Source organism: Aptenodytes patagonicus, chromosome 16 (assembly GCF_965638725.1).
Source record: "Aptenodytes patagonicus chromosome 16, bAptPat1.pri.cur, whole genome shotgun sequence".
NCBI lineage: Eukaryota > Metazoa > Chordata > Aves > Sphenisciformes > Spheniscidae > Aptenodytes > Aptenodytes patagonicus.
This window is the reverse complement of record NC_134964.1, coordinates 14,187,866-14,215,529: the sequence shown is the minus strand read 5'-3', so window position 1 is coordinate 14,215,529 and position 27,664 is coordinate 14,187,866. Positions and strand designations below refer to the sequence as shown.

The 27,664-nt window shown below is 46.5% G+C and overlaps 1 pseudogene; it reads right to left on the bottom strand.

Moving 5' to 3' along the window:
- Positions 1-9,834: 9,834 nt before the first annotated feature.
- Positions 9,835-27,664, bottom strand: part of LOC143168050 (myosin heavy chain, skeletal muscle, adult-like) — a 34,921-nt pseudogene continuing 17,091 nt past the window's right edge.

The window sequence follows — 27,664 nt, the reverse complement described above, 5'->3', positions numbered from 1 at the left end:
AATGTTTAACTATTTCATGCTAAATGGAAAAGCCGTTGAAAGGAAGAAAGGCATTATCTATAAATCATATAGTTTCAGTTATCAGTAACAAGCAAGCTGTGGCCATTTGGGTCTCAACTTCTAAGTGTTATACAACAACTTAAGACAAATAGTTCTGGATCAGATGACATGTGTCTCTGGTTTATTATCCTGTTTTCAGCAATAGCTCATAGCAGAAGTCTAGGGAAAAGGACAGGTGCAGAGAGATATTTCTGCAGAACATCCTCTTGATTTCCAGCAAGTGATAGCTCAGGTCTTCCCCAGTTAGAGGTGGTATCTTATATTTAATAGCTCGTTTCCATTATTTAGGGCAGTTATTTTTTGAGCCCATGCAAACTTTTAGCATCCATAAAATTCTGTAGCAAGCATTTTCAGTGCAGGCACTATATTTTGGAACCTGTCCCTTGCCTGTTTCTTCTGAGGCAGTGCTGGACCACAATCACAGGCACAACCCACCCACAGTGACCTTTATACTGTTATAGTTGCGCTGATGTCCAAACCTGAACCATTGAACTGAAAGTTACCTGCATGTGGAAATGTGGGCATGAACCTACATGAATCACCTACTTTAAGGGTCTTAAGAGACTTGTCCAAGATCACATGGAGAGGCACTGGAAAAGCAGGAAAACATCCCAAGAAGACTCTGATGAAAGCACCTAAACCTTCCTTCAAACCTCCTTCTCTCTGGCTTAGTATCAGTCTTAGTGGTGTGATCTGGACTTGCCAGATCATCTACAACAGCTTGCTGGGTCCCAGAGCATCTGATCTTTTCTTTTGATCCCATAGAGAACTGGGCTTCTGGCCAGCTAAGAAGAGCAATCCAGCTAGGCAGTCCTCCAGCCAAACTCCCTCTGGGTGTGCTAGTTTGGACATTGGTATTTCACTGACACTAAGCTTCCCTCTTCAGCATGAATTGCTCATTACTTGAATTCCATCAGGGATTTCTTATGTCATGAAAGAGCAGAGATTCTGCCTGAACACACTGAGCAGGACTGACTGCTTTCTGTGGATAAAGTTGTTGATCTGTGTGTATGTGTGTGCCTGTATCTGCAGGACATAGATGTCTCAGTGTTTTCCTCTCAATGGTGTCTCTGTTCTGCAACCATCTGTGTATAAAGCTGCTATTCTCTTGTGAACAATGACTCATACAGGAAAGTCTCTAAGAATTAGGCAAGAACTATGTTCATCCTGAGTAGTATTGACGATGAGGATTCAATCCCATAAACTCTTGGAAACTCAGCATTAGTTTTCCCTTGACAGCTTTAATCTTTAAAATCTGCTGTTGCTCACACACATCTACAAACAACAGGTTGGCAGTAAACTGTCTCTGCAAACAGGCGCTGCAAGTCCACCACTTGCTTCTGACAAAGACCCAGCACAGCACTGCTCACTGTGGCCAACCTTTTCCTCACTCCATTTTCCAATGAGGATCCACCTAGTGACTCTTCCACCTCCCACATTCTTCTGAGCCCCCACAGATGACTCTCCCCAGCCCTTTCCTTTATATTTCCAAGCCACTCTGCATCTCTGCCAACTGCAGTGGGTGAGTGGGAAAAAGTAGGGTCACTGTTCCCGGCACGCTGCAAGCTACGCCTGGACCTGGAGCTGCCCGAAAGACTGTGAAGTTGGCTGTAGGGACTATGTGGGGCAGTGGTATCAAAAGATCATTACGATCTTCACTTCATATATCTAGCAAGGTTTGGGTACTTAGGAAATAGCTGAAAGAAAGGAAATATCCAGAAGATTTTATCAGAAAGTCTGTGGCCAGAATGAGTGCAGAAAGAAGAGTTTCTGAAAATCAAGTGAGCTTCTCTGGCTAGTGGGGACAGTTCTGCTTTGTGGCACCTTGTCCAACACTGTGGAAAGAAGAGGTTACAGGGTTCTCATGTTCTTCACGGCCCCAGAGAGGTAACAGTCTCTGGGGATGCAGATTAAGATGATCAAGAAAGTTGAAAACAAATGGTGACATATCCTAATAACGTAATCGTAAGACGACTTCAGGTATGTAGACCATACTGAGAAAACATGCACACAATAAATACAATTTTTCAATTGGATTAGAATTTTAATTAGAAATTTTATTCTCAGATTTTTAAAACTTCTCTAGGATGTCAGGTGATAAGCAAGGGTCAGTGGTGCTAATACATGAAAGGAAACATGCTCCTGTGACTGTGTGTGAAGCTGGGTGGCTGGAGTTGGACAGAATAAAATCTTATCTGTTTATCAACAGATAAAATCAGAATCACAGAATCACAGAGTGGTTGAGGTTGAAAGGGAACCCTGCAGGTGATCTGGTCCAAACCCCCTGCATAAGCAGGGCCACCTAGAGCAGGTTGCCCAGGACCATGTCCAGACAGCTTTCAAATATCTCAAGGACAGAGATTACACATCTATAATGTAAAAATATCATGGGAAAAAGAGATTGGCACTTTATCCCTGGAATCATCACTCTGAGGACTCACAGGCTGAAGGAGGTGATTTGATGGCTCACGTCGTGGTGCCTGAGACAGAGGCCTCATTCCCATGCTATCCTTTCCCACCCAGCACCCTTCCTGCTAGCTGCATGGTCCTGACCTTCCTGTGGCTGGTACCAGTTCTGTGTTCCTCAGCCTCTTCAGTGAACTGACTGGTGTTCAAACAGCAGAGTGCAACTTTCTTCCTGCTGGATGAGCGAGTTCAGCTGAATCAGTGAAAAATGTAGATTGGAAGGCATATCAGAGGTCTTTAGTCCAATCTCCTACTCAAAGCAGGGCTAACTTCAAAGCTAGATGAAATTGCTCAGGGCCTTGTCCACATGTATCCTGGAAATCCCGAGGATGGAGATTCCACAACGTCTCTACACAGCCTGTCCCAGGGCTGCTCCACTCTCATGGTAAATAATGTGTTCCTTTTGTTGAAAAAAAATTTCCCTGGTTTGCCTCTTGTCCTTTCACTGTGCACTTGCAGGAAAAGCTTGGATGCATCTTAATTCGCAACCCCCTTTCCAGCAGTGTTAGTCTGCAATTAGATCCCCCACTAGCCTTCTCTTCTCCAGGCCAAACGAACCCGATTCCCTTTGCATCTCCTCATATGGCATGTGCTCCAGCTGACCAACACCAGGGGCTTTTGATGGATCTTCTCAGCATCTCCCATATAACGGGGGGGTGTCCCAAAACTGAACACAGTATTGCAGATGCAGCCCCACCAGTGCCAGGCAGAGGGGAATAACCACATCCCTCCACCTGCTGGCTACTTACTGGCTACTTGCTAATGCAATCCCCTGACCGGTTAGCATAACGCTAACCTGCAGTAATAACTACGGCAGGGGAGCACTGCTGACACAGGTCCGACTTGTTTTCCACCAGAATCTCAAGGCTTTTTCTGCAGGGCTGCACCCTAGCAGTCAATCCCCAGTCTGCACTGATGCATGGAGTTGTTTTGTCCCAGGCTGAAAATATAAAGATTTATTTATTATTTTACAGAATTAGAACAAATGTATGAGGTGAATTAGACCAAATTTGTTACATGATTAAAAAGGGTCAAACCCTGAGTCCTCTTGTGCTGAGTGTGTCTGTTAATACGAGTAAGGAGCAATGGTGGCACATGAGAGCCCAGTTCCATACCTGAGAAATCTGTTTTCTGCAAAAAGTTTTTAGAGCTGTACAAGGTCTGACGTGCAGACATAAGCAAAAGGGGCTGTAACTCTCAGCACAATTTACCCTTTTCCTAGCAAAAGGCCCTGCAGGCTTGAAAGAGAATCTTGTAGGCCACTGGAATGAATCCCACTTCCATCCGCTCCCCCAGGACCTCAAAGGAGGAGCAGGCACCATGCCTAGAAGGGATGAGCTTTGTGTGTGCATGGTGTGTTTTTAAATCAGCATTTTAATCCTCCTTCTGACTTCACAGATAGGCAAACTAGTAAGAGTTACTCTTAGTATACATTGAGGTATGACACAGCTCCAGCTCTCTTAATAAGCTTATTTGTTACCGTTCTAAAATAAAGAGTCTGTTCTTTTTTTTTTCCCTAAGTGTGTCTCACGCTACCTCTGGTTCAACTAAATGAAAATACTACATTTCTTGTTCTTAAAGAAATAAATAAAGTTTATTTTGAAAACCTAGCAGTTATCCTATTTCAATTTCCTTCCAGCTTTCTGGGCTTTTTTTGGGGGGGATTTTTTTTTGTCCTCTCAGTCCCTCTCCTATTTTCCAGAAACCATCTGCTTCTCTTCAGAATGCTAATACACACCTGCGTATCTTATAACTTTAGTGGCAAGAACTAAGCAGAGAGATACAGAAATACAAAAATCTCTGAGCTGGGAATATTCTAGAATTGCCAACTGGAACTGCTCAGCACAGACCTGCGTTCAAGTTCTTGCCAGTCTCTGGAGGCTCAATGCTTCTCTCCTCTCTTCTCAGTCTCTCTCTCTGTGGAGGTACTTAGCTGAGCAGTGAGCAATTTTTGACAAGCAGATGACATGGATGTTTGCTGTCATTTTCACATTTATAGCTAAGTTAAAGGCGTGGCCTGTTTTTTTTTCTCATCGGCCAAAAAGCAATTCAAGCCTTTGACCTGAGCATTGTTTAAACCATCAGCTTGGACAGTGCACTCTGCCCCTGTGCAGAGGTGGCAAGCAGCGTAGATTTGGACTGAGCCTTTAACTTTCACCCTGTCTCTTCTGCCTCTCTCCCAGAGTTGTCTTGAGTGAGCAAGGTGACATGTTCTGTGGTCACAAAAGGAAGCCAGTGATGCTAATGTATGGCCTAAACACCTAACAGGCTGCTTTACTGAAATACTCCTGCGGAGAGACAGGTGATCGCACAAAATGATTCTTCCTACTGCTGGCCAGCATGCCAAGAAAAAGCCAGTGCTGGCTCACGGGTAATGCACGTGCATCTGGTCATTCTATTACCTCTCCCTTCCTGGTATACTGGCACAAGCAAAGGACTCAGAGGGCTCTATAAATCTCATGACAACTACAAAGCACATCTAGAAGCTTCTGGGAGTGCAAAGAAATTTTCAGACAAAGACTTTTCTTTCAGCTTTATAAATATATTTGCAGCCATCATCATATTAAAGAAAAAATAGCCTTAAAAAACACTCCTGCCAAACAAAACTCCCATGCAGGAGCTGTTTCTCATTCTTTCAATTTTTCTTCCTTTATGTACAAATACAAGTACTGAGAACAGGTTTGTACTTAACAAAAGTATAAACCCTGCTAATCTACTGATTTGTCTGCTAGCATTGTGCTTATCACAGCATTGTTTGTTGGCTGGGGCAGACGTGGTCCTAATGTGCACAGCTGTGCGATGAAAACCGTATCATGTCATGTGAAAGTGTGGGCAGGACCTGCCGGTTTGGGGGGGTTGGACACGATGACAGTTCAAGTCACAGACTGCTGTGTTTGTGACCGGGCTGTCCACATCCATCTCTGGCAACAGAAAATGCCATGCTGAAGAACACGTCAAGGATGGGAGGTAGCCGTGGAGCAGGGGAAAAGAAACGGTAAGATGATTTTTGTCAGCTTGACAGGCAGTGATGGCGGATCAACGTCTGGTGGGGCATTAGCAGACAGAACATCAGAGAGCTGTGACTGGCACAAAGGACCCTGAATGTGAACGGGAGGATGCCCAGTCGGGACGCACATGGGTTACAGCCAGCAGTGATGACAGGGTGTAAAACACAGGAGAAGGATGACAGAAACCCAAATGGAACACGAGGTGCGAAACAATTGACCCAGATGAATACACAAGAGGAGAAAGGAATGACACGGAAGGAAGGAGCATCGAGGGGATGTGAACACCAGGCCCCTGAGTCCTGAACATAAACAGGAGGAGGCAGAAACCTTGACAGTAGTGACCAGCTGTGTGGTGACGGCTTGTGCCTGAAGACAAAAACGAGACTGAGGAAAATGGCCAGAGCCACCGGCTGTCACTTGGACATGACCGCCTGGCTGAACACGACCACCCGGCGAAGTCCAGCTCCTACAGACAGCGAACATCCAGACATTTTAAAATGAAAAATCTGAAGCTGTTTATGTGCTCCAGAACATTTTTGCTTTCCAGAAACGGTCCCTTTTTTCACTTAGACAATGACCAGCAGCTCAGCAAAGACCCGTGCTGGGCAACGCAGCCAGAGCATCCCCTCCCTTTGCACACGAGGACCCCGCTCAGCAGGGAGGGCTCCGAAACACAGGCACTCGGAGCGGTACTTGGGAGCAAGAGCCCAAACCCCGGCGCCTCAGAGGGGAGAAGCCTGGAGCTGGCAGCGAGCGCGCCAGGGCAGGGCCTCCCCGGCGGGCTCCCGGAGCAGGCCTCGGCCCCGGCCTCGGCCCCGGCCCCGCTCCGGGAGGAGGCTGCCGGCCCGCGTCGGGCGGCCCTGCGCACCGAGGCCCGGCCCCGCGTTGAGCGGAGGCCGCTCCGCCGCTTCAGCCCGCCGCCGCCCCCTCGCGCCTCGGGCCCCGCGGCGCGCGGGGGAGGGCGGGCCCCGCCCGCCGCCGTCCCCGCCGCGGCGCGGCAGCGCCCCCTGCCGCCGCGCCCGGGCGCAGGCACGGCTCCCGCTGGCAGGGCTCCCGCGCCCGGCGGCGGCCCCGCCCCGAGCGCTGCCGAGCGGGAGACCCGCCGCCTCCCTGCGGCCCCGCGGGCCGGGCGGCTTCCCGCTGCGGCCGAGGGGCTCCGAGGGGCGGCGGACGGGCAGAGGGGGCCGGGCCGTCCTGCGCCGCGGCCTGTGGGGCTTAGCAGACTCACCCCCTCCCCACGTGGAGCAGATCGACCCCCCCAACCCCCTCCCCGCTGCATGGAGCAGATCCATCACCGCCACCCCCCACTGCATGGAGCAGATCCACCCATTCCCCCCACACACACACTGCATGGAGCAGATCCATCACCGCCACCCCCCACTGCATGGAGCAGATCCACCACCACCCCCACTGCATGGAGCAGATCCACCCATTCCCCCCCCCCCACTGCATGGAGCAGATCTACCCATTCACACCCCCCCCCCACTGCATGGAGCAGATCCACCCATCCCCACACACACACTGCATGGAGCAGATCCACCCATTCCCCCCCCCACTGCATGGAGCAGATCCACCCATTCACACCCCCCCCACACTGCATGGAGCAGATCCACCCATTCCCCCCACACACACTGCATGGAGCAGATCCATCACCGCCACCCCCCACTGCATGGAGCAGATCCACCCATTCCCCCCCCCACTGCATGGAGCAGATCCACCACCACCCCCACTGCATGGAGCAGATCCACCCATTCCCCCCCCCCCACTGCATGGAGCAGATCTACCCATTCACACCCCCCCCCCACTGCATGGAGCAGATCCACCCATCCCCACACACACACTGCATGGAGCAGATCCACCCATTCCCCCCCCCACTGCATGGAGCAGATCCACCCATTCACACCCCCCCCACACTGCATGGAGCAGATCCACCCATTCCCCCCACACACACTGCATGGAGCAGATCCACCCATCCCCACACACACTGCATGGAGCAGATCCACCCATTCACACCCCCCCCACACTGCATGGAGCAGATCCACCCATTCCCCCCACACACACTGCATGGAGCAGATCCACCCATTCCCCCCCCCACTGCATGGAGCAGATCCACCACCACCCCCACACACTGCATGGAGCAGATCCACCACCCCCCCCCCACTGCATGGAGCAGATCCACCCATTCCCCCCACACACTGCATGGAGCAGATCCACCCATCCCCACACACACTGCATGGAGCAGATCCACCCATCCCCACACACACTGCATGGAGCAGATCCACCCACCCCCACACACACTGCATGGAGCAGATCCACCCATCCCCACACACACTGCATGGAGCAGATCCACCCACCCCCACACACACTGCATGGAGCAGATCCACCCATCCCCACACACACTGCATGGAGCAGATCCACCACCACCCCCACTGCATGGAGCAGATCCACCACCCCCCCACTGCATGGAGCAGATCCACCCATTCCCCCCCCCCCCCCACTGCATGGAGCAGATCCACCCATCCCCACACACACACTGCATGGAGCAGATCCACCCATCCCCACACACACTGCATGGAGCAGATCCACCCATCCCCACACACACTGCATGGAGCAGATCCACCCATTCACACCCCCCCCACACTGCATGGAGCAGATCCACCCACCCCCACACACACACTGCATGGAGCAGATCCACCCATCCCCACACACACTGCATGGAGCAGATCCACCCACCCCCACACACACTGCATGGAGCAGATCCACCCATCCCCACACACACTGCATGGAGCAGATCCACCCACCCCCACACACACTGCATGGAGCAGATCCACCCATCCCCACACACACTGCATGGAGCAGATCCACCACCACCCCCACTGCATGGAGCAGATCCACCACCCCCCCACTGCATGGAGCAGATCCACCCATTCCCCCCCCCCCCCCACTGCATGGAGCAGATCCACCCATCCCCACACACACACTGCATGGAGCAGATCCACCCATCCCCACACACACTGCATGGAGCAGATCCACCCATCCCCACACACACTGCATGGAGCAGATCCACCCATTCACACCCCCCCCACACTGCATGGAGCAGATCCACCCATCCCCCCACACACACACTGCATGGAGCAGATCCACCCATTCACCCCCCCCCCACACTGCATGGAGCAGATCCACCCATCCCCCCCCACACACTGCATGGAGCAGATCCACCCACCCCCACACACACTGCATGGAGCAGATCCACCCATCCCCACACACACTGCATGGAGCAGATCCACCCATCCCCACACACACTGCATGGAGCAGATCCACCCACCCCCACACACACTGCATGGAGCAGATCCACCCATCCCCACACACACTGCATGGAGCAGATCCACCACCACCCCCACTGCATGGAGCAGATCCACCACCCCCCCACTGCATGGAGCAGATCCACCCATTCCCCCCCCCCCCCACTGCATGGAGCAGATCCACCCATCCCCACACACACACTGCATGGAGCAGATCCACCCATCCCCACACACACTGCATGGAGCAGATCCACCCATCCCCACACACACTGCATGGAGCAGATCCACCCACCCCCCCCCACACTGCATGGAGCAGATCCACCCACCCCCACACACACACTGCATGGAGCAGATCCACCCATCCCCACACACACTGCATGGAGCAGATCCACCCACCCCCACACACACTGCATGGAGCAGATCCACCCATCCCCACACACACTGCATGGAGCAGATCCACCACCACCCCCACTGCATGGAGCAGATCCACCACCCCCCCACTGCATGGAGCAGATCCACCCATTCCCCCCCCCCCCCCACTGCATGGAGCAGATCCACCCATCCCCACACACACACTGCATGGAGCAGATCCACCCATCCCCACACACACTGCATGGAGCAGATCCACCCATCCCCACACACACTGCATGGAGCAGATCCACCCATTCACACCCCCCCCACACTGCATGGAGCAGATCCACCCATCCCCCCACACACACACTGCATGGAGCAGATCCACCCATTCACCCCCCCCCCACACTGCATGGAGCAGATCCACCCATCCCCCCCCACACACACTGCATGGAGCAGATCCACCCCCCCTGCATGGCGCAGATGCCCTCCTTTTCCCTCCCTTCCACAAACACAACCCATCCCACAGCACACAGGCACGCACACACACGGTGTAGGGTGCTGATCCCCACCCGTTCTTTCCACTCATGGCAGATCCCCACACACATGCGCTGTCTGGAGCAGATGCTCTCCCCGTCCCCACAGAGTTATGCCATGGACTGCAAAGGCAGAAGAAGGGAGCAGTTCAAGTCACAGGTACTGTTACAGCCTTACAGAGAGATCTTTTCTGTATTTTTCCTATTTAACTGTTACCTTCTCTCAAGCATGAAAGTTGAAACTGTGGAGAACAATTGAGGAGTGCGTTCCCATTGCCCTGGGAACCCTTTTCCCTGCATAGGACATAACCTGGACTTTGGGAACTGCTGCCATACCTGCTACATCCATTCACAAATGCTCACTGTCAATCTCATAACAAATTGATAGTCCTTACAGTCACCAGTCTCCCAGGTTTATTTTTATTTCTCACAGCTTCTACTTAGGGTTGGCTAAATATGACCGGGTTACCTGCACACCTAGTTACTTGAAGCAAGTAATGAGTATCTCTGTTGGATGTACAGAAGTCTATATCGTAAGGGAGCCTGCTGCAGCTCTGGTCAGGGACCTCATTCCTCTGATTTCTAAATATAAAAAAGGAAGATAATGTAGAGGTTATTGGAACAATTGAATTATTTGTGGGGTTGCTTCAGATCTGTGGCTATTGCAAATGTTCTGCCATATTACTGGCAAAGAACCAGTATCTCCCAATTCTGCTGAAAGACCTGGATTCTTAAGAGTCGATCGTATCTGGTCTGTCTCTTGGGAAGCACCAAAAGGACTTTCAAAACCCACTGGTTTTGAGTAAGTGCCAATTTCTGGCCTTCTTTTATGAAGACAGTCCAGTGCAAGAGTGGGAGGAATACAGCTGTGGCTGCCAGGTGTTTGGGCAGAGATCTTTGTGGTATTTGCTCCATAGGAATGGTCCTTCTCTGCAGCCCTCCAACTCACCTGTCCTCCAATGTCACGGCTTTTGGCTCGCAACTTGTTAACCTGACATTCAGCAATATCAGCTCGTTCTTCAGCCTCTTCCAGCTCGTGCTGGGTCTTGCGGCATCGTGAGAGATTAGTGTTTGCCTGTTCTTCCTGAAAGTCATGCAGTGCCACCAGTGACATGGACACAAACTGACATTGCCCTGTTACCGTTAACCAAACACCCTATGGCTGCGCCACAGTAACATCACCTACGAGTTAGCCTCACAGCTACATCCCTGCATTGCCAGCGCTCTGTGCATTTCTGTCTAGTACTGTCAACAACACGAGCACTCAGCTGGGGACAGAACAATTAGTCCTGCTCAGTTCCAGCTGGGAAAATTAGGTAGTGTGGCTCCAAAAGTGCAACAACTCCAGGATAATTACAGCTGTGCTTGCCCTGTTGTGAGCCATAAGTCTTTACGAGGTAAGGAGTATTCAAAGGCAGTGGCCATAGCTGCCCTATCAAACTGAGTATTCAATTATTTTAATGAACTTGGGAGCCCAGACCTTTTGGAAATCTCCACCCAGGGCCCACAAAGACTTAAAAAGAGTCCTGCACTCACAGCTTCCTCAGCCTGTTTCTTGTATGCTTTCACTTTTAACTGCAGCTTGTCCACCAGGTCCTGGAGCCGGAGAATATTTTTCTTATCCTCTTCAGACTGTGGGAAGTGAAAATCAAGTCAGCCTCGGAAGATGGACCAAGGTGATGCACGTAAGAGGGCAGAGGATTTGAAATACCTGGTAAGTGAGCTCCTTCAGCCTTCGTTCATACTTGCGAGCACCTTTCAGTGACTCTATTCCTCGTTTCTGCTCAGCACCAAGCTCGTTTTCTAACTCATTAATCTGAAACACAGTATCATGGTGAAGACAGCAAGCTGCCAAAGAATGGCTGCTGATCCGGTGTAGGATCCTGGGAACCAGGGTTCTGCGGACTAAGGTTGCAGAGAAAGCGGCAGTGCAGGGCGGCTTCCTGCAGCTGCTTCTGGGGCTAGACTAGCTAAAAACTGCTCACCATGCTATATTAGTATTGACATAGTGTGTGAATCCATAGTTATTTATAGAAGGAACTTAGCTGTACATACCTGGGGCATTTATAGTCAAAACTAGGCTTAAATCTGACAGAGAAGAGGAAATTGAAACAGGGAAGGGAGGGTTCTGTCAATGTTCACCGGGTAAATGGGGAAAATCTGTTGCATTTGTAATCTTCGAGTCCAGCTCATCCTCATGAATAGTCCTTAACAACCTCCCAAAGCTCCATGCCTCTTCTGCAGTCTACATAAGTCAAACCTGGACACCAATGTTTTTATTTCTGTGTGGATATTTCCTTTCAAAGCCAAGAGCACCTAATTCCCAGTCAGTTGTGCTGTATTTTGGAACAGTAAGTGGGTCAGGCAAATGGTTCCTCCTCTGGGAGAGGCAGCAGCATATACTATTTAGGGACAGCATGGAAACCTGGCTGCTGTCTACTACCCTCACACTTGTCCAGCTTCCACAGTCATTAGATTAGAGGTGTAAGGTGGCATATCTGTGCCTGTTCCCTTAAGTTTGTCTATAAACCTGCTGATTTCTAATCCCTTTTTGAACCTTCTACCAGCTGCCTCTACAGCCTCCCATGGCAGCAGGTTCCAGAATTTCACTGCCCACTCTGTAAAGTACTTCCTTTTATTTCTTTTAAACTGATCTCCAGGTGAAGATGTCCTGATCTGCATCGTGTATCCTTACTTCTCATATTGTGCATTTTGATGAATAACCATTCAGAATACATCTTGGTCACTGCTGTCATGATTCTGTAAACTGATCACATTCCCCTCAGCCGTCTCCTCTCCAAACGGAAGAGTCCTAGCCTTGTTTGTCTCTCCTCATAAGGCTCCACCCGCTCAGCTGCCATTCCCTGGATGCTTCTCTAACTGTCAGGTCCTTCTTGAGTTGTAGAGACCAGAACTGCACATGGTATATTTAATACAGTGGCAAGTGATGGCCTCTGTCTTGTTCTCAGTGCCTTTCCTAATGAAGCCCAAAATTTTTTCTCTTTTGGGTTTTTGCTTCTACTGCACATTGAACAAACAGTTTCTGAGGCCTGCCATGGATGAGACTGAGATCTCCTGGCTGAGCTGTAATTGCCAGTTCCGAGTTTGTCCCCAAGCAAGTATGTTTTAAATTATTTTTCCCTGGGTAAGTTACCATATATGTCTACCCTGATGTTCATCTGCCACCATTTTTGCCCACTCAGTTTTTATGAAGTCATTCTCAAGTTCTTCACCCACAGTGCAACGTTCAACTACTCAGTGTAACTCTCATCAAACCTGCTGGAGATACCTGGGGTTGTCCCTGTTGTAACTTTCCCAAGAGGTTCCAGCAACTAAGGGCCCACTCAGGAACTTGACCTTAGACTAATCTAGTCTTCACCATACCCTTGCTTCTAATTTCTGGAGTTCCTTCTTTCCACCCTTCAGTGCCAACTGCTCGGCTTCATCCAGATGGTGCTGCAGGTCCTTCACCGTCTGTTCCAGACTCTTCTTCATCCTCTCCAGGTGGGCGCTGGTGTCCTGCTCCTTCTTCAGCTCTTCTGCCATCATGGCTGCCTGTTTGTAGTGCACAGTTATGTTACGAATATGCCTCCCCATCCCTGGCAGTTCTGTGCTCTCCCTGGGAGCAATGCCCAGCTTCACATTGGTGTCTGGCTCTCCACATTCTCAGTCAGTGCTCACGGCTGTGCTAAGGGTCTGTCATATAAAGAAGACCACTGTTTCTCAGTATCTGTATTTCTAAAACTACTGTGCCTTGGAGAACGGGCAGGGTTGATGACAAGAAAAAAATAATTAAGGCACGTAAATGACTCAGTACCAAAGTTTCCTTTTTTAAGAGTCAGTGGAAATTAGGGGCATCTTGAAGTATCACCAGCTAGCACTCTGCATCTCTGGGCTCCCAAATGATTTTGAGTATCTGGCCATTTGGTGCCTAAATTTGCCAAAAAGTCAGACTCCTAAGCAGTTTTTGCCAATGAAATGACCCCAAGTATCTCGAACGACAATGAAAAGCTTGTGCCTGCTGAGATCTTCAGAACCCGGGATGGATAGCTGTCACCAATGTGACAGGGCAGAGGGCAGAGGGGAACCTGCAGCACTGCTGCTGGCGGGCAACCAGAACTAGACACAGCACTTCAGGCCCAGGCGCACCATGACTTGAAGCAATAGTGTAACCATTTTCTGTTTCATTTTCATATATCTTTCCTAGATAGTCCTAAGATTTGTTTCTTCTGATGCTGTGGAACTGTAGCCTTGTTTAAATTAAACATATCTATTCTCTCTTTTTATTTCTTACATGTCTAGAATTTGTATAGAAGCATGTATGATTTTAGTCTTAATTTCTGCTTTTCTGTGCTGTGTCTAAACAGGACTTGGTTCAGACTACTCTTTTCCTATTACAATTTTGCTACCATCTGTTCTATCCTGTCTATTACATTTATCCTGGAAGCAAAAGTGAATGTGGGTATGGAGAAGGGAAGACAGGATGCCTCTTCGATACAGACTGCTAGCAGAACATGAGTAGAGGACGTAGACTGAAGGGGTCTTCCATGGCAAGCAGTAGGGCAGAGGCTGTGTGAGGCCCATGTGGGAGGGACTGCGTGTCACCAATATTTTCTGTTCCGATGTTGAAGAATTGGTTCTCCTCCACCTGATTGCTGCTTTTCTAAAATGTAAAAATGACTGCAGTAGTATAAAATGGAAGAGAGGCAGGCAAGAGGACTCACATCTGTGATAGCTTTCTTTGCTTTCTCCTCTGCATTTCTGGCTTCCTGAATGCTGTCTTCGACTTCATTCTGTAAATGAGTAATGTCCACTTCCAGTCTCTTCTTGGTGTTGAGGAGGCTTGTGTTCTGTTGGGACAGTCCAAAGACGGGTCATTCCCACACCATTTCATGCCACTCATACATACCTATTGTAAAGGAGATACCAAATACCTGTGAGTGGAGAAGCTGCACTCGCTCACTGGCATCAGTCAGCTCCTGCTCAGAAACTTTCCGGGCTCGCTCTGTCTGCTCCATAGCAGCTCGCATCTCCTCCATTTCTGTTGTCATCAGATTGTTCCTACACCCTACCATAGCAAGCTGCTCCTTCAGGTCATCATTCTCTCTCAAAGCATCATCCAAATGGAGCTGGGAATCCTTTGAAGGTGAAAGCACCGTGAGACTCAGAGGCAAGCAGAGTGAGTGGCAAAGACCTGTAGGACAGTAGCCCTTGTGGTCCCTACCTTGAGTTGCGCTTGCATAGCTTTGAGGTGCTTCTGTGTCTCTGCTACCTGACAGTTGGCATGGCTCAGCTGTATTTCCATGTCATTCAGATCTCCCTCCATCTTCTTTTTCAGCCTCAAAGCATCATTTCTGCTTCTGATCTCAGCATCCAGCGTGGTCTGCATAGACTCTAATACCCTCTGGTGATTCCTCTTCAGCTGTTGAATTTCCTCATCTTTTTCCGCACTCCTTCTATCAACCTCTGACTTCACCTGGTTCAACTCCAGCTGAACACGTAAGATTTTTCCCTCTTCATGTTCCAAAGAGCCCTGGCAGGGTTGAAAAGATATCATTCGCCTCTGTAGTGTCCATTACTGGGAAATGCCTGTGCAGAATTTTGACACTTTGCAGCCAGTAACGCAGATATATTTGCCTTACTGTGGACCTTTAGAAAAGGCCTAACGCTGAAAAAGCTGACTGCTATTTCCATACACAAGAGTCATTATACCTCAGCTGGATATTAATCAGTAATTTAGGAATAAGACTCCGTAGGAAAATGCCTCCAATACCACAAGGTTTGGGCACTGAGGGCTATGTTGACACTGCAGAGATAATAAAACATGTGAAAACATAAAACAGGACAGCTAAGCCTCATGCTCAGAAGAAGCTTGCCTTATCTTGCATCTCCATGCTGAATTCTGCTTAGGGGCTCTGCACTTAGTCCCACCCCAGCGACTGTGTGAGCATGTTCCCCTTCCATACAGCCTTTTCCCTCTGATACTCATATCATCTAGCTTCAGATGTCTAGGCGTTAAAAGCCTGAGGCTGGGTCTTTAGAACCAGTGGACAGAAATAAGCACATCCAGAGAATGAAACAGTTGATGTAGCCTCGGCATCCCTTTTAAGAACAGACCCTCCAGAGATGCCTATTTCTCCTTTTTGATTCTAGAATGAGCCTATGGTGACTAATTCAGGATTAGGCTGATGACATTTAGATGCATGAATTAGAGCAGATGGATTTGCATGGCCACTATAACTCTTGCTCCTACTGCCTGCCCATCTAGTGAGATCTAAAGATTAGAGATGTGTCCGTTTTTGTGGGTTTTTTTACTTCTTTTTCTACCTAAGGGGAGTTACAGAGAAAATAAGGTGAGGCTCTTCTTGGTGTTGGACAGCAAAAAGACAAAAGGCAACAGTCACAAGTTGATACAAGGGAAATCCTGACTGCATATAAGGATAAAAATGTTTTCCCATGAGAATGATGCCACACTGGAAAAGGTTGTCCAGCAATACTATGAATTCTCCATCCTTGGAAATTGTAAAGACCAATTAGACAAGGCTTTGAGCAACCTAATGTAACTTTGAAGTTAGCCCTGCTTTGAGCAGGAGGTTGGACTAAAGACCTCCAGAGATCCTTTCCAACCTAAGTTAATTCTGTGTTTCTGTGTTTGAGCTATGCCCTAGGTATACCATGGGCAGCTCCATGAAATGCTCTCAAAGACATTTTGTGGAGAATCAGATATGGTCATACAGAATTAAAAAAGCTTTTCCAAGAGGCAGTCAGGGCAGATAGGGAACAAAAGGCAGAACCCAGACAAGAGGGTACTGCAGGAGCTGCAATCTGGCATGGAATGGGAAAAAAGTAAGATTTAAAGTTATGAAGAGCTGAGGGATAGCCAAAGACAGTACGGAAGACTGAGAAATCATGGAATTGTGGGACCTGGTATGCAGCCTGTGTCAGCAGAACACGTCAGTGTACCAGTGGCACCTCCAAGATTCAGCTTATCCCCAGCAACCTCTCCATGTTCATCAGAACTGATGTCCTGTGAACTGACTCCTCTTTGAATGTCTTACTGACTCCCATTCATTGAAAGTGGAGGAACTGAAGAAATATAATCTTAATTCTCTTCAGCATTCAGCTTTCTTTGAACAGGAGGTGACATCGAGAAGACTTTTAAGTATGGATTAGACCTGCTCTGAAAACACCCTTGATTAATTTGACTAGAAAACAAAAATTGTCAGAGTTTTGAAATACAAATGACCTTTTTTCAGACTTTCACAGAAGCAAATTCGAACAGGTGGTGCAAAATGAGCTTAATTTTAGTCTGGGACTGAGTTTTTTTGTGCATGATAGCACAGCAAGGAATGCCACGTTGGTATGGGAGAGGAGCAGTCCTTATGCTATTTGGTCTGCTTGTGCTCTCATACTGCACCTTTGTGACAGTATCAGGATAAACAGGAATATAAAATCTCCATTCATGATCTCTCTAAAAACAAGCCCCCTTATTCAGGACACTTGCCTCTGCTTCTTCTAATGCTGCTTGAAGGTCACACTTTTCTTGCTCAGTTTGTTTCTTTGCTTTCTCCAGTCCATGATTAGCTTTTCCAGATTCAGCAATCTGTTCAGTCAGATCAGAAATTTCCTCTGCAACACAGAAAACACACACTCAACTCATCTTAGATAATGTTGTCAATGGCACCTGCAATTGCTGCTTGGCAATGGGAGTGACGGAACAGATAATGATGTAATGTGATGCAGCAGTGAGGAGAAATAATAGGTCTTGTCTCATGTGCAATCTTTATTTCTGATTACCTGCTATTTCCAGTTCAGTGTGCAATTTGAAAATGAGAGGGACCAACTGGAGTGAGCTCAGAGAATAATGTCAACTTCCTCTGGTTAGTGAAATTACATCTCCAGAGACAGTCCTGTTTGATTGCTCTCTTTATCCTCTGATACTCCCCAGGGATCAATCAGCTCACAAAAAGGAACTGAGTTGTGTTTCCTTTATACAGTTAGTTTGCTTACTAAATGCCAATCTGTTGTGCCACAGCTGCATGGTCCTCCAATAATCAGGAGATAGACAACAGCCCTGCAGATTTTTTCTAATGGCAGTGACTGAAATAATCTGAAAAAAATGAGTATCTGGTTTCATCATCATTTCTGTCCATTCAATTAATTTGGTCCCTATCCATGAATGGGATTATAATGCTGTGAAGGAGGGGGAATACCATGAGGAGGTAAGATGCTGTAATAAGCTGTAGGCATGTGCTTACAGATGACTTTGTGATCAGCTGAACAGGAAAGAAAGTCACCTAAGCTGAGCTTTGTGGGAAAATCGTAAAGAACAAAACCCTGGGAAGAGGCAGAGCTCTGGTAGACCAGAAACACGGAAGCATCTTAGGACTCATGGTGGATCTCAGCTGATAGAGATCTGAACTTACGCTGGAGGTTCTTGTTCTCCCGTCTGACAGTCTCAGCCTGGTCAAGCATTTCTTCATAGGCATTCTTCATCTGGAAGATCTCAGTGCTAAGAGAGCAAGACTCCTTCCGGGCAGCTTCCAGGTCAGCCTGACTCTCCTGGTACTTCTGCTTCCATTCAGCCAGCACCTGGAGTGACAGGAGCATAAGAAAGACCCATTCTGCAACACTGCTGTCTCTGCACGTTTACAGGACAAGAACCCAAGAGGCATGGCCTGTCTTACAGTCTTTTGCTTTGGACTGTTCTCTGCCTGTGACAATCAATTCACTGTGATACATACTCTGTCTGTTTTGGTGGAAACTACTTAAATTATCCTCTTCAGCCAGCACCAGTGCATACCCCAAGCTCTCAGGCAGGAGTTTGCTTTGACACCAGCCTGGACACAATGTGGTTAGTCTGAATGAGGCTGTGTGAGCCTTTTTATTACTGCAGGAGTCAGTGGTCTTGCACCCAGCCCACAAGGAAAGATCACGTTGTACCGATTGTCTCCTGAGTTTGATACCACAGCCCTGTGGGGCATCTTTTTTAGCACATTCACCTAATTCACTCACACAAGGCCAGGCCAAGGCACAGGGCTGTGCAACTTCACTGGGTCAAACAGTGTTGATTCTTTTAAATGTTATTAAAGGCAGTGAAGGCTGGAACTGTGTAAAGGAGTCTGAGGCTCTGCCTAACCCAAATACAAGGCTGGCAGGCTTAGCACCAGGTGAAAGTCAGGGCTTGCTAGCTTGCATGCGAATACTTGCTCAGTCTGCTTGATCAAAGACTAGATATGGATCCTCCCAATCTCCCTTGTGAAGACTTCATGCTTTTTAAAACTATCAGAAAGCTACTTTATTGTTTGCTGTGGTCATCTGGGGTTACTCACGCTGTGACATTATCATTACTATATGTCCTGCTCTGTGCTCCTTACCATAGCTTTGCTTTGCATAAAATGTAATTTATCTTACTGTGAGTGCAGAACTTTCATAATTTCAGAATTTGGCCTGGCCTATCAAATGTCTAACAATGTTCAGATCTGGCAGGCTCTTTAAATGAACCTTGTCAAAATTCCTCTGCTTTTTATCAAATGCTGCACAGGCTGTGTTCGACCTCTCCATGTCAATCATGAGGTCATCCACTTCCCCCTGCAGCCTCTGCTTTGTCTTCTCCAGTCTCAACACTTTGAGTTGACAGCCTCAATCTGCTCCTCTGACTCCTGCAGGCGCTGAGCAAGCTTCTTTCTGCAGGATGAGAAAATCAGCGCTGAGAGAAGGAAAATTCTGACGTTCTCAGAAAATGGACAGGAAGGGAGTTTGGCATGGGGAAGAGGGGCAGAGAAAGCAACAGAAAGCTGTGACGGTGTGAACAGAGAGCATTGGTAGGAGCCTGGGATGACACAGCACGCTGGAGTGGTGCATAGGCTGGGAGAGTACTTACCCAAGGGGTAGACTATACCAATGTGGAGAGGAACCAGAAACACACTTTCAATATTGCCAGTGTAAAGAATGTGATTTTTCAACTACTATGATTAACTCCATAGTTAATGCACTGGAATTCGCCTTTCTGTAGACACTCCCAAGCCTCTACTCCTTCTCCTCCTTTAAACCTCCACTCCACTTTTCACTCCTAACACATTACAAAACACACTGCTCTGCATATTCCCAATACAAGCATATTCTGGTTTCCTCCAGTTCCTTCTCACATTCATACTTAAATATCCTCCTACTTGCTCCAGACCATCCCTCCACGTACTTTGCCTCCTCCAGCTCCTCCGTGCGCTGAATAGCGTCCGTCTCGTATTTGGTTCTCCACTGGGCCACTTCGCTGTTGGCCTTGGACAGGGCGCGCTGCAGCTCCCCCTTGGCTTCCTGCTCCTCCTCATATTGTTCCCGGAGCAAGTCACAGTCGTGGCGAGCAGACTGCAAGCTGTGGGCCAGCGCATTCTTGGCCTGGGTAGTTAAAATTATACAAATTGTCAAAACATTAACAATTTGTGACTGGATTTTTTTACTGTATTTTGATAAAAACTCCACATCTCACTGCCCATGTGCAACAGTTGCTAGAGTAACAGAAGGAGCAAAGTGAGTAACATTAGGAACTCTGTGTGTTCAGACTTGATGTTGTTAAACAAGATCAGGCGCTTGTCCATCTTGTCTGGGATACTGCCTCTCAAACACATCTGCAGCAAGTGCTTCAGGCAAAGACACCAGAAATCCAGCAACAGACAAGGTGGGAGTTATGTCTCAGGAAGTTTCCCTGTAAGCTTTTCAGGTAGAGTTTGGTGTTTATCTGAAAGTGGAAGAAACTTTGAACTGTCTTGTCATATCTAACCCTGGGTATGCCTGCACTCCTGCTCTCTTTCCTTTGTTTGGCTGCTGCTGTTTTCTTTGCCTCAGGGATTTCCTGTAGCAGAAAGGTATGCACACTGAGCTATTTTCATTCACTTCTCTTATGTTTTTGAACTTCAGAAAGCATGATGAGAAGGAATTAAACTGTCTTCCTTATTTCATTTCTAATGTCTCTTCTCTGTGTTATACTCCAAGGCAAAGTTCAAAAGTTTCACTGTTCTGATGTCTCCACCTTTCTCTGAGGAGAAATGTCATTTATTGTTTTAGCTCATTGATTTATTTTACAATTTGTTGGTCCAAATTAAAACCAATCACCTTATTTTCTTCCTCTAGTTGCCTCTTCAGCTCTTCAGTCTGCTGAGTGAAAGCATGTTTGCCTCGAGTCAACTGAGAAATCAAGGACTCCTTCTCCTCCAATTGCCGAGTAAGTTCACCTAACGAGAAAATGTTTATTTTTTTTAGACAGAGATATGAGACATAAAACATACAAATGAGAAGAGCTAGCCATATGGAAAGTGATTACAAGATATAATGTGGTAAAATGAAGGGAGAGTAGCAATTTCATTCCCACCAGTAGGAAAAAGCTATCAAAGAGAGATGTTGTGCTGGCATCAAAGGAAAGGGGATGAACTGACCACAAAATCACACATTCATTTTGATTTACAGTGCTTCTTTTGTTTTGGTTTTATGTTTCCCTGGGTTGAGTTTCTATGACTGCCACCAGAAAGAAATTCTACAGTCTGAGTTTTGTTCAGATCACCCAGTGATGAATATGTTACAAAATACACAGGCATTCAGGCAGCATATTTAAGTACTTGGCACAGGACTATTACATTTCATCTAGGGACACACCATTCTCAGTCTGTAGACGTGTTTTCTGCGTGTTCAGATCATTAGTTAGTCGCATATGTTCATCATCTTTGGTTCTGACTTCACTGAACTGGTCTTCAAGAGCTCGGCACATCTTTTCCAGATTGCTCTGTTAAGAGATAGAAAGCATATCCTTCAGCTCATCTAATTGTTCAGAAGAACAATGGTAGTGATGAGAAATGTTTCTTCCTGTGCAGCAACCTTGGCTTTGGAGACAGACTCCATGTTACTGGCCAAGTCGTCAATCTCCATCTTCAGCTCACTCTTCTCCTTCTCCAGCTTCTGCTTCACTCGTTGCAGGTTGTCGATCTGCTCCCCAAGCTCAGCTGTGCTGTCCGCATGCTTCTTCCGCAGGGCGGCAGCCGTGGCTTCGTGCTGCAGCGTGGCCTCTTCGAGGTCACGACGCATCTTCTGAAATTCTGCCTCACGCTTCTTGTTCATCTCAATCTGAGCTGTGGTAGCCCCTCCTGCTTCCTCCAGGCGCTCGCTGATCTCCTCTAGCTCCCTGGAGAGGTCAACTCGCTGCTTTTCAGTCTTTGCACGGATTGCACGTTCAGCCTCAATTTCTTCCTCCAGTTCCTCTATTCGAGCCTGTGAAAGTTAATTGGTTAAATGAGGACTTCTGAATAGACAGATTTGAAATTATCATTAAGGAATAAAGAGCAAACATTCACACCCATTTATATCAGCATAGAGAGTGAAGCACCATTAGAAATTTCATTGAATTGTGTGCAATGCAATATTCAGATTTGGAACAACAGTGAATGTAAAATCTGATATTTCATTTTATGTTATTGCTTAGAATGGATTTATTATATTATGAAGGACCTAGTATTGCACTTCTCTGAAGAAATAGGGGATGTGTCACTGGAAAATGTAAAGGAATGCCAGTTTCTTAGAGATTTCCCAAAGGCCAGGCCAAAACAAAGCAGTGTCCTCTCTCCATCAGCAGACAAGATGGAAAGAACCTTGAAATGAGCAAGCATGGGATAATAGCACTGAAGAGAACTGTCTTCCTGGCTCTGCATTTAGAAGGTGATCTCTGTCCTGATCATGACAGATTATGTCACATTCTGTTGTTTTCTTACAAAAGTAATTCTCAGTGGCTTCACTACTGTTATAACTCAGTATCTGATCCATTTTCAAAGCCTGCCACAAGCTTCACTTCAGAAATTTCTTACATAGTTATGTATGATTAGAGGCCAGAGCTTCTGTAAAAGTGCCCTGAGATGGGAACAGCACCCAAAGTCCATGTTAATTGTTTTATTCATGGGTAGGAAAATATTTTTGTAGAACAGTCTAAGAATAAATATCAATTAATTCTAAGGAACTTGTGCTCAGCTACTAAAAATATAAATAACTCTTAGACTTTACCTGAAGCTCCTTAATTTTCTTTTGCAGCTGAGAACTTTGAGCCTGCTCATCTTCAATTTTACTTTGCAGCTGGCTAATTTCAAAATCTTTTCTGTTAAAGAACAAGAATGCAAATTCAATATGGTTAAGATAAAATCTGAATTTTAGAATTCAGAGCATAAAAAGTCAGTGCAATACTTTTTTAGCCTGTCATCCATCTGTTGCTTATCATTTTCCAGATCCATGATGGAATCTTGAGACATTTTCAGATCTCCCTCCAGTTTTCTCTTTGCTCTCTCAAGGTCCATTCGCAGTTTCTTCTCTTGTTCCAGAGATCCTTCAAGCTAAAACACATAAGACATACTTCAAAACACATAAATTATACTTTGAAAGTAACTATTCTCGATTTAAAAATCTAACTAGAGTTGGAAATGGATGAATAAAGAAAACAATCAGATCCTGTATATACTTCTCATCTCCACCTGTGCTACACTCTCGCTGCAAGATCAGAGCTGCTCTTATGCTTTGGTTTCAGATATTAAGCTGTCCGCAACTTGGCTGTGCACAGTTGAAATGCAAGTTTTTGAAAAATACAGAAATTAAAATTTTCCAGTGGCTGCAGTTCCTAGCATATAGACTGCTAAATATTGACAAATTCCCAGTTTTCGTAACTTCCTGGAGTATATCTACACTGCACAATAAGAGACCACAAATAACTGTGCAGCAAACTTCAAACTGCCACAGATATACTGCTCCAGCTAATTGGTTAAAATGGGGAACAAAAGTCTACAATGCTGAAATACCCAGTGATGAACATAGTTTCAATAGGCAGGGAAAGATGAAAGATGTACTGGATTCCACAATACCCTGTCAACTGGCAATGATTTATTAGCTGAAATTATTTGAGCTGGCTTGGCTGCTTTAGGTGTTGCTTATACTCCCAACTACAGATTTCTAGTCTCTTCTAATTCATCAGAGCGTCCCCCGACACAAGCCAAAACCTTTTTCTTACACCATCTACTTGCTGCTCCAGTTTGGTCTTGGTTTTGGTGAGTGTGCTGACTTTGTCTTCCTCAACTTGCAAGTCATCCAGTGTCTGCTGGTGGGCTTCCTGGAGGGCCTTTTTCTCCTTAGTGAGTTTAGAAATATTTTCATCCAGAGCTGCCATCTCTTCAGTAAGATTCTTAACCTGTTAGACAGCCAGCATCCATACTATGAGGGGGTGCCTTGAGAAATGACAGACTGAGAACACAGTGAGTGCACCCTTGCAAAACCTTGCATGGATGTAGTCAAAATGCTCTCCACAGAAGGTCTGTATCATTCATGATGAGGGTGGCAACAAGTGTCATGCCTGACAGTCACACCTCTCTGGTCCTGCAATGGTAGGAATTCTTGCTTTAGTTGTTTTTGTCTACCAGCCCTATCCTGCTGAATTCTGTAGTGTGCTAGATCTTCACTTGCCTCTGCAAGCTTTTCCCACTGCGATTTACAAAAGGCCTCTGAGTTGTTCTTGCTCAAAAAATGTATTTCCTGCATGTGATACATTTGCTAGGCAAACAGCTGTAAATTCTCAGCAAGTGAAGTTCTTTAAAAAGATATTTTCAAGTGCCAAGCATAGCCAAAGATACATTAAGTTTTCCATAAAATTGAAAGGAACACAATAACATGACAAAGAACCTTATGCCCTTGGAACAGGTGATCATGAATTTAGGGCAGGAGCTTCTAACTGGGCTGCTGGAGATCCCAGCTCTGCTAGCTTTATCTTGGAAACTTATTCAATGGAGCATTGCACACCAGCAACCTCATCTCAAACACATCAGGCGCTGTGCATTAGCCTGCCTGACCCTTACTTCCCATTTGTCTCATTCCGATGGGAAAGCCTGACAGTAGGGACAAGGAAAGTCCACTCTGCTAAGTGCTTTAGCTATATGGCCCTGATATCTGATAAGACACTCCCTCATCCTAATACCCAGCACCAGCTAGATTTCCTCTAAGCATTAGTATAGAAATGTCCAACATATCTGTAATTGCAAACTTGGGATCCAGTATTGTTCTCAGTGATGGCAGCGAAGGGAACCTCAAGGTTGTAATTACATCTCTGCTAGAATTGTTTCCACAGTAGGACTGAACACTGTCACCACAGACGTGGGCTTTTGAATTCTAACAGATATATATCAATTCTGTCTCTTCACATTGATCGTTGAGATGTACGTGAAGAGACCTGTGCTTTTACTGGGAGATAAATGAGTTAATGACCACCTGATACAGACTCGCCTTGCTACACTGGCAGTCTGAACCTTAGAAGTCAGGAAGAACTCTCATCGTATTGTCAAGTCAATGGAAGGAAGGATGTCCTTAGCTAGGGCTGAGACCTGGGCTTCTTAAATATAAAAGAATGATAAGAAAATATTTGACGTCTGCAAAATCAGTTCTCCTCAATGCATGTGAGAGAGGACCAGCATAGCCGTTCTGTGCTGAGCTACTCACAAGCGTACTAGTCCTCCATTATCCACAGGAGACACAAATATACTGGTTCCTTGTGACTGCAAATAGCCAAATATGGAAATTCTTTATCAAGCACCATAACAACCTCTTAACTCTTTTTAAACTGTCACAGAAAATATATTTTTCCTAAAGGAAGTTATAATTTTAACAAAAAATTTTCTGTCACAGGTGATTAAGTGGCAATACCTCTCTCCTATGCCTTGGGCACATAACACTTCCATTCAGAGCACTTAGGAATGACAGTGACTTTCCACAAAACTGAAAACTGTCTGGGTAAGAATATTTGCCCGATTCCTCTGTCACCTTATTCTCTGTTGCATGCTTCTCCTTTTCCACTTTGGCCAGAGTCAGTTCAAGATCATCAATATCTTTCTTCAGCTCAGAGCACTCATCTTCAAGTTTCCTCTTCTTTGCTGTCAGTTCAGCATTCGTCTCCTCTTCATCCTCCATTCTTTCACTCAGTTCTTTAATTTTAGCTTCCAGCTGGATTTTAGTTTTGATGAGTCCTTCACATCTCTCTTCAGCATCAGCTAGATTTTCACTCTCCTGTCAGAAAATATTGAAGGTACGTTATATTTATCATAAAAATGACAAAAGGCAACATATGTGGTTCAAGCGCCATCTCCAGGAAACTGATTACACAAGTCAGGGAAGAATTTCCTATGCAAATTACAGTAATGCACATGATTTGATCATAAGGAAATTGTCCTTCTCAGTCATGGCTAGGAAAGTGGACCATAATCCCATGGTAGAGACACTTCCTTTCAGCTGGTCAGATGGTTTGACTGCAATACCGTGCAATAGACTCACTGGGTTCAGTGATAACAAGGAGCCTGCGAGGAATCAGTGAGATAAATAGGTGGGTAGCAAACTGGATTTCATGGAAGTGTATCTTAGATGTGGATTTGTAAAACATATAGCATTTCAAAGTCATCTTCCATACAGTGTTGGATGATTCTATCTTTGATAAGCTCCTCCAACTCTAATGACACAGGTCAGACTGTCTCTCCCCAAACTTCTTCTCCCACTTTATTCACATGAGGCTAACGTTGCTCCCATCATTCTCTAACCTCTCTCAGCCAAGACAGGATCAAGCTCAACCTAAATTGTAGCCTGCAACTTTTACTATAACTAACATTTTGAGACACATGATTAACAGATAAAATTTTGTCTAAATTAATGCTACTATGATGTATTCTAGGCAGAATACCAGAAAAGGTATCTGTTGCCTCCCAGAAGAGTTATGGCTGAAAGCCATCACTGCAGTAACAGAAGATGGTACGTTTAATTCTCTCTCAGACTCTGACTGAAACCCGTAACACACTGAAAATCATGGCTAGTGAGTGTGCATCTTCTGAGGACAAACTTGGAGAAGATGGTGCTTGAGGAATCTTTCAAGCAGGGTTGACAGAAATTCTCCCAGGAAAATGGGACTTAGAAGACAGAAAGGACTCTGCCAGTACTGAAACAGTGAGAAACTGGGAGTTGAGAAAGAGTCAGACAACACACTTGAGGGCAATGATCATACCTTAGGAGTTCTTTTATGTTCTAAAATCTGAAATCTGAGTGCTTTGAAAGGCATCCTAACCTGGAAGTTAGTTAACCTAGTTAAACCTGGGCTTCTTGGTTTTTCTAGCTTATCATCCATGAAGGGGTTAAAGTGAAGCCCCAAATGCTTGTAAACCAGGTGGGTTCTGGAGAACAGAGCATTAAGTACCAAGAAGGGTACAAAGAAACTCAGAAATCTGGGTGAGGTTAAGTTGAAGTTCTGAAGACGGATTCAGGTAATGCATCTGATCTTCAGCATGCACAGTTACAGCCTCGGTGCTTGAAACAATACAGGACTCTTGTCGAAACCCAACTGGTTCGAAAGCACATGGAAACAAGTGACAGGTCCACTTGCACCAGACTGCCCTTGGCCACGTAGTATCTTATTACCTTTTAAAACCTGACAGTATTCCTGTCTTGTGCAATTTCAGTCTCTGCTCAGCAGTATTCCTGAGAAAAGCATCAGTCTTTGTTCCACAGTTTCAGCCTCTGACAGAAAAGCACCCTGCCCTGGCTCCATATTATAATGGACAGCAGATGTGGAAACAGCCTGTATTTCATCCAGAATCAGATACTACTGTTAGGAGCACATTGTATATACTGTGGAACATTTGATTCTTCCACTGGTGATTGCTTAATAGCGAAGTGGGTTTACATGGGAGCCTAGTCAGAATTTCCTGTATTCCTGCTGGTGGTACTTTCTTGTATGTGCTTTGTACTCACTTTGCTTAGGTGTAAATGACAAGACCAGATACAAAGCAGTGGAGAATCTGGCCCTGTTACATGTCTGTTTATGAAGGACAATGGAAAAGAGAAGGGAAAGAGCAGCAGAATAAGAGGAAGTGGGGTGAATCTGAAAATGGAGGTTACT